This window comes from Adiantum capillus-veneris, chromosome 25, assembly GCF_014529385.1.
Source record: "Adiantum capillus-veneris isolate H3 chromosome 25, ASM1452938v2, whole genome shotgun sequence".
Classification (NCBI taxonomy): domain Eukaryota; kingdom Viridiplantae; phylum Streptophyta; class Polypodiopsida; order Polypodiales; family Pteridaceae; genus Adiantum; species Adiantum capillus-veneris.
The window spans coordinates 112,159,264-112,173,724 of record NC_140955.1 but is presented as its reverse complement, the minus strand read 5'-3'; positions in this window follow the sequence as shown (position 1 = coordinate 112,173,724).

Sequence of the window (14,461 nt, the reverse complement as noted above, 5' to 3'; positions counted from 1 at the left end):
ATTTTTTGGCCAGATTTGCACTGTGAGCACATGCACAGCTTCACAAGTTTCTTTTAAGCTTTATTTTCAATTTTCAAGTCATTTGGATAAGTAAAACTCAGTTTCGCAGCTAATATGGAAAAAATGCTAACTTCGGGCTACTGAGTGCAATAGGATCTATGGCAGCCGCGAAGTCACCGGCAAAGAAGAAAAGAATGACCATCAAGGATTACCTGGAAGAAGTGGAACCCTTCGTCATTCCAGAAGGAACACTAAAGCCCACCAGCACATGGATACAAGAAGATCTGTTAGAGTCCAACGACCTAAAGATCTACCAAGGAGTGTTCAAAGACACTAAAGGCAATGTTATCGAGCTACCAATGCTGCCGAGAGAACTCAATGAGTTCGCACGAAGCAAGATGTCCGGATACTTGGAGAAGATTGATCTCCACAACCACTTTGAAGCAATACCGGCACGGGTGGACATCAAGAGAGTCTGGGAGTTTGTGACAAACATCAAAGAGGATGGAGTGGCCAAAGTAACAGATCTACAAGGCAGGCCAGGAAAAGAGATAATCATCACTGAGTGGGTTGTAGCAGATGCATTAGACCTCTCCAACGAGGGGGAGAGTGTAACTAAAAGAAGGGATGAGGTCAAGGTGTACCATGAGAAGAAAGGGACTTACACCTTTGAAGACATTGCCAACCCAAGAGTAGCAATCATGAGCTAGTTATACAACCAGTACTTCCACATGTGCACGAAGAGGCCACAGAAGTACATGATGCCGCCAGGCGCAATTGCCACGACATTCACTTGGGCAATGACGAAAGGCACCCCAAAGATAATCAACTATGTGGCATATATACATGACAACCTAGTAAAGATGGATAACAAGAAGCCAACCTATATAGTGCCAGGAGAACTAATCACCAAGGTGATTTATGGGGCACTACACGCAAAGGGAAGGTGGCCTGAGCCCCCGTCTCAGAATGAGTGGCTAAGGCTAAAAGAAGACAAGGAAGACGAGCTGCAAACAGCACCAAGGGTGGCTACAAGACTGAAAAGACGGCTAGAGCCAGTTCAAGAGGAGCAGCCCGAGCAGAAGAAAGGTAAGAACGAATTTGCCCAAGTGCCTGCCAAAGGAACAAGGTCGCAAAAAGCGTCAAGACTGGAGAGGCTGATGGAGAGCTTCCGAGCAGAGAGAGCCCTCAAGGGTGATTTAAGTGAACTCTGGAAGCCTTCTCTAGAGTCTATGTTAGGATCGTCCCTAAGAGTGCAAAGGGACCAATTTGCGGACTATATCAAGAACTTTGAGATTCTTGATGCTGCATCAGAGAATATTCCACATGTCCCTTTCACAGAGGAGGAAGTACAACAAATATGACAGAAACTGCTAGATGAGCAAGAGAGCCAAGAAAGAGAAAGAAAAACTAAAGCAGACACGGACTTAAAGGGCAAGCCTGCATCTCTATCGACTAGCCCTAAACCTAGCCCACAGCCCTCACCACCAACCTCTCCACCTCCTAGCAGCCCTCCACCAAAAGATAAGGAGGTTGAATACAAACAAGAAGAACATCAAGCAGGTGAGCAAGAGCAGAGACAAGAGCCGGAGCCAAAAGAAGAGGCTAAGCCTCGAAGTGAGCAAAAAGAATTAGATGATTCTTATTACGCATTTTTGGACCTGCTAGCTACAGGATACACTAAGGAAGAAGCCGCCACAGTCGCATTCGACTTGGCGAGGACAGAGCCTAAAGAACAGATGCAAGGCATCAAACTAGTGGAGTTAAAGGAAATTGCCACAGATACAGTGGACTTGCACCCACCCTCCAACAACTGGGACATGGTGATGACGAAGCTAACAGGGTTGAGAGCGCAATCCATGGCTTCAGAGAAAGAGATGACAGCTCTCAAGGCCACTGAACTAAAGATTAAAATGGAAGTAGACGCTCTGCAAGGACAAAGCCAAAGGAAAAAGGAGAGAGAAGTTGAGCTACAGGCCAGCCTAGCAAGGGCACTACAAAGCTGCAAGGCAATGGAGGAAGCCAATCAAGCAGCCGCAAAAAGAATGCAAGCAGTTGAAGAAGAGTGTCAACAGCTCAACAAATCACTGCTAGATGCCGAGAAGGAAAGAGATAACTTGACACTACAGCTGGCAGAAGAATCTAAAGAAGTAGAATCCATGAGAAACGCCAAGGAAAGAGCAGAGATAGATCAAGAAGCAAGCCAAGATGAGATCCTTGAGCTCAAGGACCAACTCAAAGTAAAAGATCAGACCATCCAGAGGCTGCGAGCATCACCTGCCAGATTCAGAGCTACTAGCTCGACTCAAATCACGACTGAGAGTCAACTCTATGAAGAACAAATGCAAGAACTTCAAAAAGAGCCGACTCTAGAGAAAAAGCAGAGATTGATGATGGTAGAAGGATCTATCGTCATGCAAACGAGAATGGAAGAAGGCCAAAAAGCCCTGCAAGAGGAAGTAGAAAGCATGAAGAGAAAGCTCGAGGAGGCGGAGAGAATAAACGCTGACCTAAATGACCTCCTCGTGAATATGGGCGAAGAAGCAGAAACGGAAAAGCAAAAACTCCTGATGCAAATTGAGGAGTTAAAAGGATAGCAAGCAGGAGAGCCAGAGAGCACAAGGCCAGCAGCCAATGAGGGCATTGACTTAGAAAATGTGGTAGATCCGGTGGACACGCCTATGCAAGAGGAAATCCTAGAAGGATCCTCTCAAGAGCCATAGGATCTAACACAGGAAGAGGAAGAAAAATTGCGTAAAGCAATAGAGGTGGAACTCAGAGAAACCACAAAGGAAGCCTTGGAGTGGGAGCAGAGGGTCTTCAAGTCTATGACCATTCAGAAGATCGACGCCAGCAACCTCAGGCACGAGTGGCTTCAACCCTCTCTCCTATATCCATTGCTGAAATATGAGGCATCTACCATAAACAAGCGGATCATATTAGAGCTAGCGTACCCCTTTACAATGCAGATACCTCAAAACGAGAAGGGTTCAAGCTCATTGTTGAATCTCAGCCAAAGTGGAGGAAGGCCTGGCTTACAAAGTACCCACAATACCTAATCCACTTGGTAGAGGCACCGAAAAATATCAGAGACAATCTCAGCTTTTGTCCTCTACCAAGGGTTAGGACGTGGAAAGCGCAGGAAATATTTCAAAGGAGCTAACCCACTTGGCTGAACTACCCTAAGCTGCTGGGCTTGAAGGCAGGTGAGAGAATAAGTGTCCAATACATGGTGAAAACCCTAACGGGTGCCATAAAGTTGTTCACTGGCTCACCTGACCTTACATGCATTATGATGAGGAAAATCTGCAGAACCCTCTTAGCAGTGTTTGAGACTTTCAAGCCAGGCCAGGTGACCGACGGCATCTTTTTCTTCCAGGATACATATAGATGCGCTTATGATCTGTCTGGTCAGCCTTCCAAGGAGGTGATACATGCGCTGTATCAAAGGATAATCTTTCTACCATCCTATCACCTCCAGGCTTTTGAAGAAGCGTTCTACACAGGCTTCTTCACCATAAACACTGACATTTTTGGCCCGACAATGATGAACCTGCATGCTAGATACGAATCTCTACTAAAGATGCGAGAAACGATATGATGAAGAAGCAGATCAACGGCCATGTCGGGGATGACATGAGCAAGGAGGGGGGGAGTGTTAGAAGCTGGATACACCCCACGGCAACTAACTACTTGGAAGATTATTATTTTTGTAATTATTCATTCATTGAGGAAAACCTGATTTTTCACCTTGTAAATATTGGGACTTACAGAAGTTTCCAGATTGTATCCCAGTTTTGATAGTTAGATTGAGTAGATGGTTGATTTTGGAACTTTAGGGTTTGAGAATTGTAAGGTATATATACCACTTTTTGACCTTAATGAAAAACCTTTTTGTCATTTTTAAAAAAAAGTTTTGAAGTCTGTGAGTGAGCGTACTGTGTACGAGAGAGACAGAGTGTGAGCTTCATATTGATGCTACGTGTGCTCCGATGGTCAAAATCAAGTGCAGAGAAGTGCAACGTGTTGCCCCCGACGAGAGCTACGCGCCGATATCTACATTGTGCGCGTACGGTCCGGTTTTGCGAGCTCCTTCTACAAGATTCATCGGGTGTTTGGGTGAGCATACGTTGTCCGATTTTGCATTGCAACATATCCACGCGTTCACATTGAGTAGAACTACACATTAGGCACTTTAGATTTTGGAAACGAAGACCTGCAGATTTTGGCCAGACATCCTACGTATTTTTGCACCAGGTGTTTTGGGTTGGGATTTTGGTACATAGACCTTAGGGAGAGCGACCTATTGGTATTAGTAGAATCTCCTTCAAGTTCTATGGTGTTTCGAGATTGTTTGATGGGTGTTCGGCTCTAGAAAGCGTTGTAGGAAGTTCCCTCTTATGCACTCTTGAAGGCTGTGATTTAGACAATTGGTAGAGACCTCTGTAGGAATTAGTTAGGAGTCGGTCGAGTGTAGATTGACACCTTATGCTTGCTTCGACGCGCCTGCGGGTCAAGCTTCGTCCTTAGCTGACATTATATGTTAGGTGAGTTCTCGCTGTGCTGACGTCCGTCACGGCGTATCCGTCCAACAATGTCTTAGAAAGTCATTGAACCTGTTTTGGAGCTTTCAAATTTTTGATAAGTTTTTTTTAAGTTCCAGTAGAGAATGTCATGTCCCCTATAAATAGGAGGGATTCTACAGCAAGAAGTCTACCCCGTAGCCTATGAATCTTGAGGGCTTAGGATCCCCAAGAAAAACTGTCCAACGTATGTTGTAACCACTTCTCTTTTAACGTTACTATCCCTTTGCGATATGTAATCTCGTGATGCTGTAATTTTTGGAAAAAGAAGTTCAATCCAACCTTCTACTTTCAGATTCTTGTAGTGCAATGAGAAGTTATTGATGTGCATTTGACACATAAAAAAGAAAGTAAATGAGACGTGCTTAAAAACTCACAAGAATCAAGACGGGAAAGTGCAATAGATAAACTCATAAATATTGCAGACATGTAAACTCCAAAGAAGAATAAACAAACTTATGTGTTAGCCAAGAACTCAAAGTTTGGAATCTTTACTCAAGACAATCATAGACAGAAGACCCTTTGTTGGTAAAAAAATGCACTAAATAGAGATGTCCTGAAGAATTTAATTAAAGAGGAGAGACAGAAATTTCAAGACAAGGAAGTACGGATAATACTCAAATTTTTCAAAAAGGTTATTTCTTCAATTAAAGCCAAAAAGGAGTACAAGGGAGGCATGAAGTAATTACAAGAGAGACAAGAAAATTTACAGCTCCTCAAGATCCTCTAATATATGGTCACATAACCAAGTATTGCAAGCACCACACATATTAGGATGCTCACCCTCTAGAATGTTTCTATGAGAAACAGCTTGAGCAATTCCTCGGGTATGAGCTGAGAAAAGAAAAGGACCTCTAAGAGGAAGACTCCAGATGGTATCGAGGCAAATCTTGGAATGGGGGATAAACTGCACAAGCAAGGATAACCTTGCGGAGAACCCAGGATCTCGTGTCTTTTTGACGTAGTAGTATCAAGGGCCAAGTCCCATAGCCTTTGTAACCATAGCAAGTCGGGTATTGTTATGGAAATGGTCTCTACCTCAGAGAGTCACTCTTGTGAGATGTCGCCATGTCTTCCATATCGTCTGGCCGACACAAGAATTTGGCTGAGAAAAGAGGAGATCTTTGTATCGCTCTAAGAACTGTATTTTAATGGCCTCATCTGCACTCTTCAAGTGAGAGATGCATACAGGAAGAACCAAGTCTTCTTGCCAAGACACCATCATATAAGAAAATGACTAAGTTACAAGAGAGTGAAGATCGCAAAAATAAGAGGATAACAAGTGCTGATAAAGAAGGGATTACTAGTAGCTTATAAAGAGGAAGTAGTGTATCGAAGAAGCCACAAACATGATGACTTATTCAAGAAGATAGCTTATTAAGAAATATTTCTCATGACTCCAATATTATATTATCAGAATTTTGGGGATGCAGAAGTGTAAGAGAAAAGTCAAGTTGAAAGCGTTAACAAGAAGTTAAGTTGCAAGACGTATCCAAGAAGCTTCATCAATTACGTACTTTATTCGAGTTGAGGACAGCTCTTTATTTTTTTATTGGGGAGAGATGCTGCCTTCAATAGACTCAAAGACCTCTTGACCAACAATCCTGTCCTCATCAACCCTGACTAATTCACTCCTTAGCTCTTCTTTACCCGAGGAAGTTCAACAAGAAATTCAGGTAGACCCCTATTTTAGACCTCTTCTGCAAGAGATTCAAGCTCAGAACCCAAGGGAGCACTTAACTTAGTATACCTTAGCAGATGGTCTTCTTTACTACCTAGAAAGCTTCAGTCCCTAGATATTCCTCAGATGAAGTGGAAATGTCTGAGTATGGACTTTGTTACAAGTCTTCCAAAGACAATTGGAAACTATGAATCTATTTTTGTCATAGTGGATAAGCTCACTAAAGTGGCTCATCTAATTCCAGTCAAGCAGACAACCACCGCCATCAACATAGCCCAAGTATTTGTCAAAGAAGTAGTAAGATTACATGGCATCCCGCAAGAATCATAAGTGATCGGGATGCCAAATTTACTTCTAAGTTTTGGCAAGCCATGCTTTGATCTCTAGGTACCCAATTGAATCTCAGATCACCATATCATCCGGAGACTGATGGTCAAACTGAGCGAGGGAATTAAGTCATTGAAGATATGCTTCGAACATACTACAACCAGCAGCCCAGCAATGGATCAAGTTTCTTTCCCTAGTTGAGTTTGCTTATAACTCTTCTCACCACGCAGCCTCGAAAGGTCACCCTTTAAAGCCTTGTATGGTCAAGAATGTTTAGTCCCTCTTCGATTAGCTGACCCAGCTCTTCATGTTCCTGCCGCTAAGTCTACCCTGGAAGAGATGGATCATCAACTTCTAGTAATCAGAGACAATTTGAAGAGAGCTAGTGATAGGCAGAAGAGCTACGCTGATCTTCGCCGCTTCGCTAGAAGCTTTAGCGAAGGCGAACAAGTTTTCCTTAGAGTCAAACCCAAACGCAACTCCTTAAAGCTAGGGAAATTCCGTAAGCTTGCATTCAGATATTGTGGACCTTTTGGAATCCTTAGAAAGATAGGAGAACAAGCCTACGAGTTAGCCTTACCGCCTCACATGCACATTCATAATGTTTTTCATGTCAGCCTCCTTAAGAAATATGTTCCTGACCCTCTATATGTTTTGAATCATGATGAAACCATTTCGTTAATCAGGAAGAATTTCAAATAGAACCAGAACCATTTCTGGAAACTAAAGAAAAGCAACTACGGCACATGACAATTCAAGAAGTACTAATCAAGTGGAAGGGCTATCCGATTGAAGATGCTTCCTGGGAAGATTGGGACCAGCTAATTACCCAATTTCCAAGTTTTGGAGGATGAGCCCATGTAAATCATCTTTTGGAATCAAATCAATATCTCCCTCTTGTCCAAACCCTTGATCATATTTTTTGTTGGTTCTTTGAAACAACTTATAATTATTCTTCAAGATATCGATGGCACTTTTGATGTAATTTTTATGCGAGTGTAATCAATTGTCATATTTATGGAATTCAAGCATCTCTAGTCAGTCAATTCTTTTTGAGAGTCAAATCGTCTATGGTGTTTTACAAGTCTAATTGTTATGATACGTGAAATATCTGATTACCAAGTGAATGATGATGTAGTAATCTATAGACATAAGAGAAATAAGGATGGAAGAAATAAATTGGGTACACAAGGGAGGGGATATTGCAAGATTAATTGAAAGATCAGTATGAAATCCTTAATTGTCAAGAACATGGTATCAGTTGGATGATATCAATAGAGAAATGAGTCAACACTCAAAACGGAAAAAGTTAAAGTCTAAGTAAGAATGGTAAGATTTTTACAAAGCATATTGAGGCTAGAGAGAGAGCGAAGTGAAGAAATGATCTTTAGACCTCACAAGAGAAACACAATCCGGTCACACCAAAGGAAAAATACCTAGTTGAGTAAGATCACATTCAGTAATTAAAGTAACTCCGAGTCATTAAGAATTATTTATGATTAAGACTTTTGAGTCAGTGCTAAAAATGGAAGAGAAGTGTATTATTCAAGGTCCATACCAGCTTCACTATCCTTTAATCTAAATATCCTAAAGTTACTGACTATCTTCAATCATAAGTTGACCGAATATTGAGTCTATCTACTCTCTAAAGCATGTCCTGAGCTGATGACAACTGTTTCTTTTTGTTGGGAGTTTGTAAGGTCTCTCCCTAAGCCCTAGAGCCATTCAAAACTTTTTTAGCGTAGAAAATAATTTAGAAAAAGCAAGACCGACAAAGAAGTCATGCGGACAACGAGACTTTACTCCAAGTTGAAAAGACAAGGATATTCCGGATAAGAAATTACGTCATCCCTATATTTTTTTTAAAAGATTAAGATTATTTTTTTGTCGAAAGCTGCGTGGATCTGATCTAAATCGAGAACTGGTAGGAAAAGGGACTAACTTGATTGAAAGATAAAGTTAAGAGATAGGATTTGAGAAGAAATTGGGGTCCAATAAGAATTGAGAAGAGAATTGGGGTCCAATAGGAATTGAGAAGAAATTGGGGTCCTATAAAAATTGAGAAGAGAATTGCGGTCCAATAGGAATTGAGAACAGAATTGGGGTCCAATAGGAATTTAGAAGAATTCAAATTGAAATAAAATTCTTTGATTGAAGAACTCAATTTAGAATAAAATTCTTGCATGAGTCAAAAGTTGCAACTTTCCATTCATTCTCTCTCTAGCTTGCATTGAAGGTGAGCCCAACCACCCCCCCCCCCCCCCCAAGTATATACATTATATTCTACCCACCATTTCCTATATAAGCACCCCCTCTCCTTTGTAATTTTACACACATTGCTAAGCTACTTGCATACTTGCCATGTTCAAGATTATGCTTAAGTAAATCAAAGTTTCCATTAAACCTTGCTCTTCCTCTCTCACTCTCTTGAAGGCCAAACCCTTGAGGGTTTTGTGAAGAAGCTCCTCTCTCCTTCCTCTTCATCCTAAATCCCTTTCCTTCTTCTTTGAGCATCACATCTCTCCAAGAAGGACTTCAACCCCACTTCTCTCTTGTTTAGAGGAGGTAATCTTCACTTCTAGTAGGATTAATTAACCTAAATCATGTGTTTTAATACTAAGAAGGTTTATTTGCATCATATTAGGTTTAAGCTTTAATGATAACCTTGGAATTAGGGTTAAGTATTAATGGTAGTTATGAATCATTAAGCTAAGCTTAAAAGCTAGATTTACACTCTTAAACTAAGCTTTAATGGTAACTTTGCACTTAGGTGTAAGCTTTAGTGACTATCTTGTATTTTAGGTTTAAGCTTAAATGGTAACCTCGCAATTAGGGTTAAGTGCTAAGAGTATCTATGCATCATTAAGTTAAGCTTCAAAGGTAGGTTTGCATCCTTAAGCTAAGCTTTATTGGTAGCTTTGCACTTAGATGTAAGCTTTAGTGACTACCTTGTATTTTAGGTTTAAGCTTTCATGGTAACCTCACAATTATGGTGAAGTGCTAAGAGTATCTATGCATCATTAAGTTAAGCTTCAAAGTTAGATTTGCATCCTTAAGCTAAGCTTTAATGGTAACTTTGCACTTACGTGTAAGCTTTAGTGACTACATTGTATTTTAGGTTTAAGCTTTAATGGTAACCTCGCAATTAGGATTAAGTGCTAAGAGTATCTATGCATCATTAAGTTAAGCTTCAAAGGTAGATTCATATTCTTAAGCTAAGATTTAATGGTAACTTTGCACTTAAGTGTAAGATTTAGTGACTACCTTGTATTTTAGGTTTAAGATTTAATGGTAACCTCGCAATTAGGGTTAAGTGCTAAGAGTATCTATGCATCATTAAGTTAAGCTTCAAAGGTAGTTTTGCATCCTTAAGCTAAGATTTAATGGTAACTTTGCACTTAGGTGTAAGCTTTAGTGAGTACCTTGTATTTTAGGTTTAAGCTTTAATGGTAGCCTTGCAATTAGGGTTAAGTGCTAAGAGTATCTATGCATCATTAAGTTAAGCTTCAAAGGTAGATTTGCATCCTTAAGCTAAGCTTTGAAGGTAACTTTGCACTTAGAAAAATCTTTGAAAGACAAGCTTGCAATTTAAGCTTTAACTCCCATGGTGACCTTGTGTGATTAGGGTTAAACTTCCATGGTGATCTTGTGTGATTAGGGTTAAGTTTCCATGGAAACCTTGCCTCAATAAAGAGAGAAAAGTTTAGTCTCATTATGCTAATCAAGATTAGGGTTTGCATGTCTCTTTACGGTAGGAAGAATGTATGGTTATAATCCTCTCTTCCAAGCTTTAATGGAAAGCTCTAGATTCCCATTTTATCCTCAAAGCGAGCTTTCCAAGACTCATAAATTATAGGACGACCTTCTAGCTTCCTCAATGGAAAGCTAGTCACCATAAGAAAAGAGTAGTTGTTTAAGCTCGATAGAAGTAGTTCAATTTTTGGTATTGAAGATTATTTCTAAAGTTGTCAATTTCAAGTTTGTTTGCAAATATGGGATGGGGGAGATAGGGGATAACTTCGCGGAATAGATCTCCGTGTTGTTTTGAACCGAAAACTCTACAAGCTTCCATGGAGATGCCCCATGGATGGCAAAGGATTGCAAAAACCCGGGAATCGTACACAATGGGGATCAAACTTAAAAAGTTGGCATTTCCGAAGAGACATTAACCATCAAATGCCTATGGCAAAAAAACTCGCTTGTATTTTCTAAATAAATTTGGCTGGTAGATAATTAATGAAAGTAAGAATTAAGGTTGATGAATGAATGAACCTCAAAATTACCAACTAGGAGTTCAAAAGGAATCTCGAGAGGTGATAGGGATTGCACATTGCAAAACATAGATTTAACTAGGAGTTTTGAAGATTGTCTAGAAATGACCGAAAACCAAGATGGATCTTCTTGGGGTCAATTTAATTGAAAGATCGGTCCATTGAGAGGATTCTCTTGGAAAAATTGACAGAGATTGGACCTTTTTGGCTAGGGTAGCGTAGCCGGCAAGTTTGTTATACCTAGGTCATTCATGCCCGAGGGATAAGGGATGAATGGGTTTGTTTTATTTTTGCCCGACCGGGTGAAGTACCCGCGGTTTCTTATTGGAAAACGGCCATAATCCGGATATATGGCCTGATGCCAATAGTTAGATGAGGAGGTCATGCTAAGGGAGGATGATGTTTGATAGACTATCTTCCTGATTTTATAGTAGTTAAGTACTACCTCGGGAAGGGATTTTCATGAAATGGCTTGGTGGGTGGGCGGATCCGGAGGGTCAGATGGTTGGATGTCGAATAAAAATTTTATGTTAAACGCTAGGACTATGCGGGATGAAAACAGGTAAGCGGGAACGAGCGAGACCAGGTAGGATTACAAGATCCCTCTTCTTAGGGGAAAGCGATAACTGCTGTGCCTACTTGTCAGGAAAAAGGGGTTATCTCCATGAACCAAGGGAGAACAAGAAAGCAAGAGTAAATCCTCAAGTTAAAGATCAAGAGAATCAAGACTAAGGACCACGATTTTGGGTGTGGGTGACTGAAAGATGCCAAGGACGGATTAAATTATGATAAGCGGATAGAGTTGTCAAATTGATGGGATTTACCCCCTTGGGCTGGGGTTCGACATAGGCTAGAATCCTGTGTGGGTGTCGGTCCCAAGTAGAAGGGATACCTGCAAATAGATCTACGTCATTCCTTGGAGCAGTCTAGAAGACTTAGAGAGGTGAGTAGGGTCGAGTCTAGGTATGGCCCTCACGTACTCGCTAAGAAACATTGACTAAGGCTTTATCTCTTCTACCCCATAGTTGAGGACAACTATGATTTCAAAAGAGAGGTAATGTCATAAAATCTAATATCTAACCAACCCAAATAATTTTCTCGTATTAAACCAATCATTTAATGTAGAAGAAAAAATGGGAACAAGGGTTAGAATATAGACATGTGCTTACGGATCTATCTCAACATGGGACCAATGGTAAAAGGGGTCCAAAGGGGGTACAAATGAGAGATGTTATGTCAAAGAGCAAGACTAGCTAATGGATCTTAAAGACCTTAGAGTTAGCTTCATTAAAGATCTCCAGAGGTTAGTGTTAAAAGTCATTTCACCTTAGGCAAGATAGGGATGTGCTTGAGGTGGGAACCCGGCCCAAGATTAAGATGCTTGTCGTGCTTGCTATTGGAGGTGCTTGTTGTGCTTGCTGACTAAGGTGCTTGAGGTGCTTAATGACTAAGGTACTAAGGTTGTTGAGGTGCTTAATGACTAGCGTACTAAGGTGCTCCATGACTAAGGTGCTTCAGGGGTAAGGTGTTCAAAAAGTCAAATCATATCCCTACTCATGAGGGGGCAATCCCTCTTTGTAGGAGCTAGAGAGAGAAAACACACACCCTCACACAAGGCAAGCTTGGTATAAAGAATCATCTAGGATACTTGTCAATCTCTTCTTCTCATAGTGTTCCTAAAGACTATTGGTTGGCCTCCCAAGGGATCCAATGATAATTTAGTTAATTTAATTAATTGTTTTTGCATTTATCGTCCTCTTTCTCAAAGGGGTAAGAATGACACTTGTCATAATGCTACCCTTGTTGCTTGATATGCACCAAGTATGTGATTGGCAAAGCTTGAGGAGGTCCAATCAAGTGCAGTCTAGTGCTAGAAGAGGGGGTCGACCAAAGCAAGGAGGGGGCTAGCTTGGGGGGTACTCTCTCTCTCTCTCTCTCTCTCTCTCTCTCTCTCTCTCTCTCTCTCTCTCTCTCTCTCTCTCTCTCTCTCTCTCTCTCTCTCTCACACACACACACACACACACACACACACACACTAATGTACTGGAAATAATTCACTCTCTCACACCCCTTGAGTGTTTCCCCCCCCCCCCCCCCCCCCCCCCCCCAATTGGTATTGAAAAGCTCTCTCTACTCTCATAAATGCTTTCCTTATTGTGGGACTATGCCCTTACATATTCAAAGAGTGAATTTATTGAGATCATTATATGGGGAAGGCGGCCCCGACTACTACTCTCTTCTACTCTCTGGACCGCGCAGACTATGGCAATCGCATGACGAATATGGGATTCCCACAACAAGGGGCGGCCAGGCACATTCATCGCCATTCCTTTGGATGCGTGCACACATGCCTATTTAATCACAGGTGAGGGCACACCGTGGCCCTCACTTAGCCTTAGTTTAGGTTTTTTTCTCTCTCTACTGTGTATCGTTTTGATTTCGCTGAGCGATGGAGCTTGCTACTCAAACATCTCAGGTGCTTTTGTTCTACCAGTTTTTTTCTATTTCGGTTATGGTAATAAGCATGGTTGGCTTTGATTATGAGTCAGTTGATATAAACATGGTTAAAATTATTGAATTTTACTACTGTACCGAGCAGGTTTAGTATTATGCCTTGTTACCTCTTATGCCTTTTAAAAAAGAGGGGGGCTGAGGTGTTGTCAGACACATGCGCGGACTGTTTTTTTGCTACCAGGTGGTTGTATTGGCTTTTTCTCAAGCCGTTGCAGGTGTTGTTGTTACTGGTTGTTATGTCTCTATTTTTAGTCGTTATAGGATTTGCGCTACTGTTGTAGCAGTAGCGACTGTGCGCATATTAGATGTTATATGGGTTTGGTTCCTTGCCGCTACATGACGTTAATTTAATCTCGCCATTTAGTCGCATGACATGTTGCAAGGGTTGCAGAATTGGAAGTTAATTGGGTTTTGTTATTTTGGTTTGATAACTAGGCTTAAGACCAGTCTCGCCTTTGATATTTCATATGAAGAAATTGGTTGGGGTTTATTTCATCTAGTACCTTTGGTTATGGGATATGTAAAGTATCATACTCAGGCAGGGCTGGACACTATTGTTCTTAAAAGATGCTAATGACTTATGGATATCTTGGGATTATGAAGGTAACTATATGACCAGTTTTGTTTCGGCTTGCATATAGCTTCCAAGCTATTGCTCTTAAAAATGAGGTTGCACATTAAGAAAAAAGGAGTCTTGCTACTCTGCTTTATACTGGTGTCTTATTGGTTATAAAAAACGAGGAAGTCATCACCCTCATCTAATACCTTTGGTTGACAAAAAGTAGTCGGATTTCACATCTCTTTGTCTAAAGAGGTACCTTTGATACCATGGGATTACTAATTTTGAAGGTAAGTATATGGTTACTTTTTTTCTTAAGCATAGCTAGTGAGCTATGGCTCTTGAAATAGTTTGACTTTTTATGGACTTCACCATTTAGAAAGTAGACTATGAAGTAATAAGAAAAGACTGCTAACATGCGAGTTCTAATGAATAAACTAGCTTGTCTAAAGTAATTAAAACCTATAAGATGGACATGGATAACAACTGATATGGTCCATTGATACCTGTAAAACACATCCAAGGC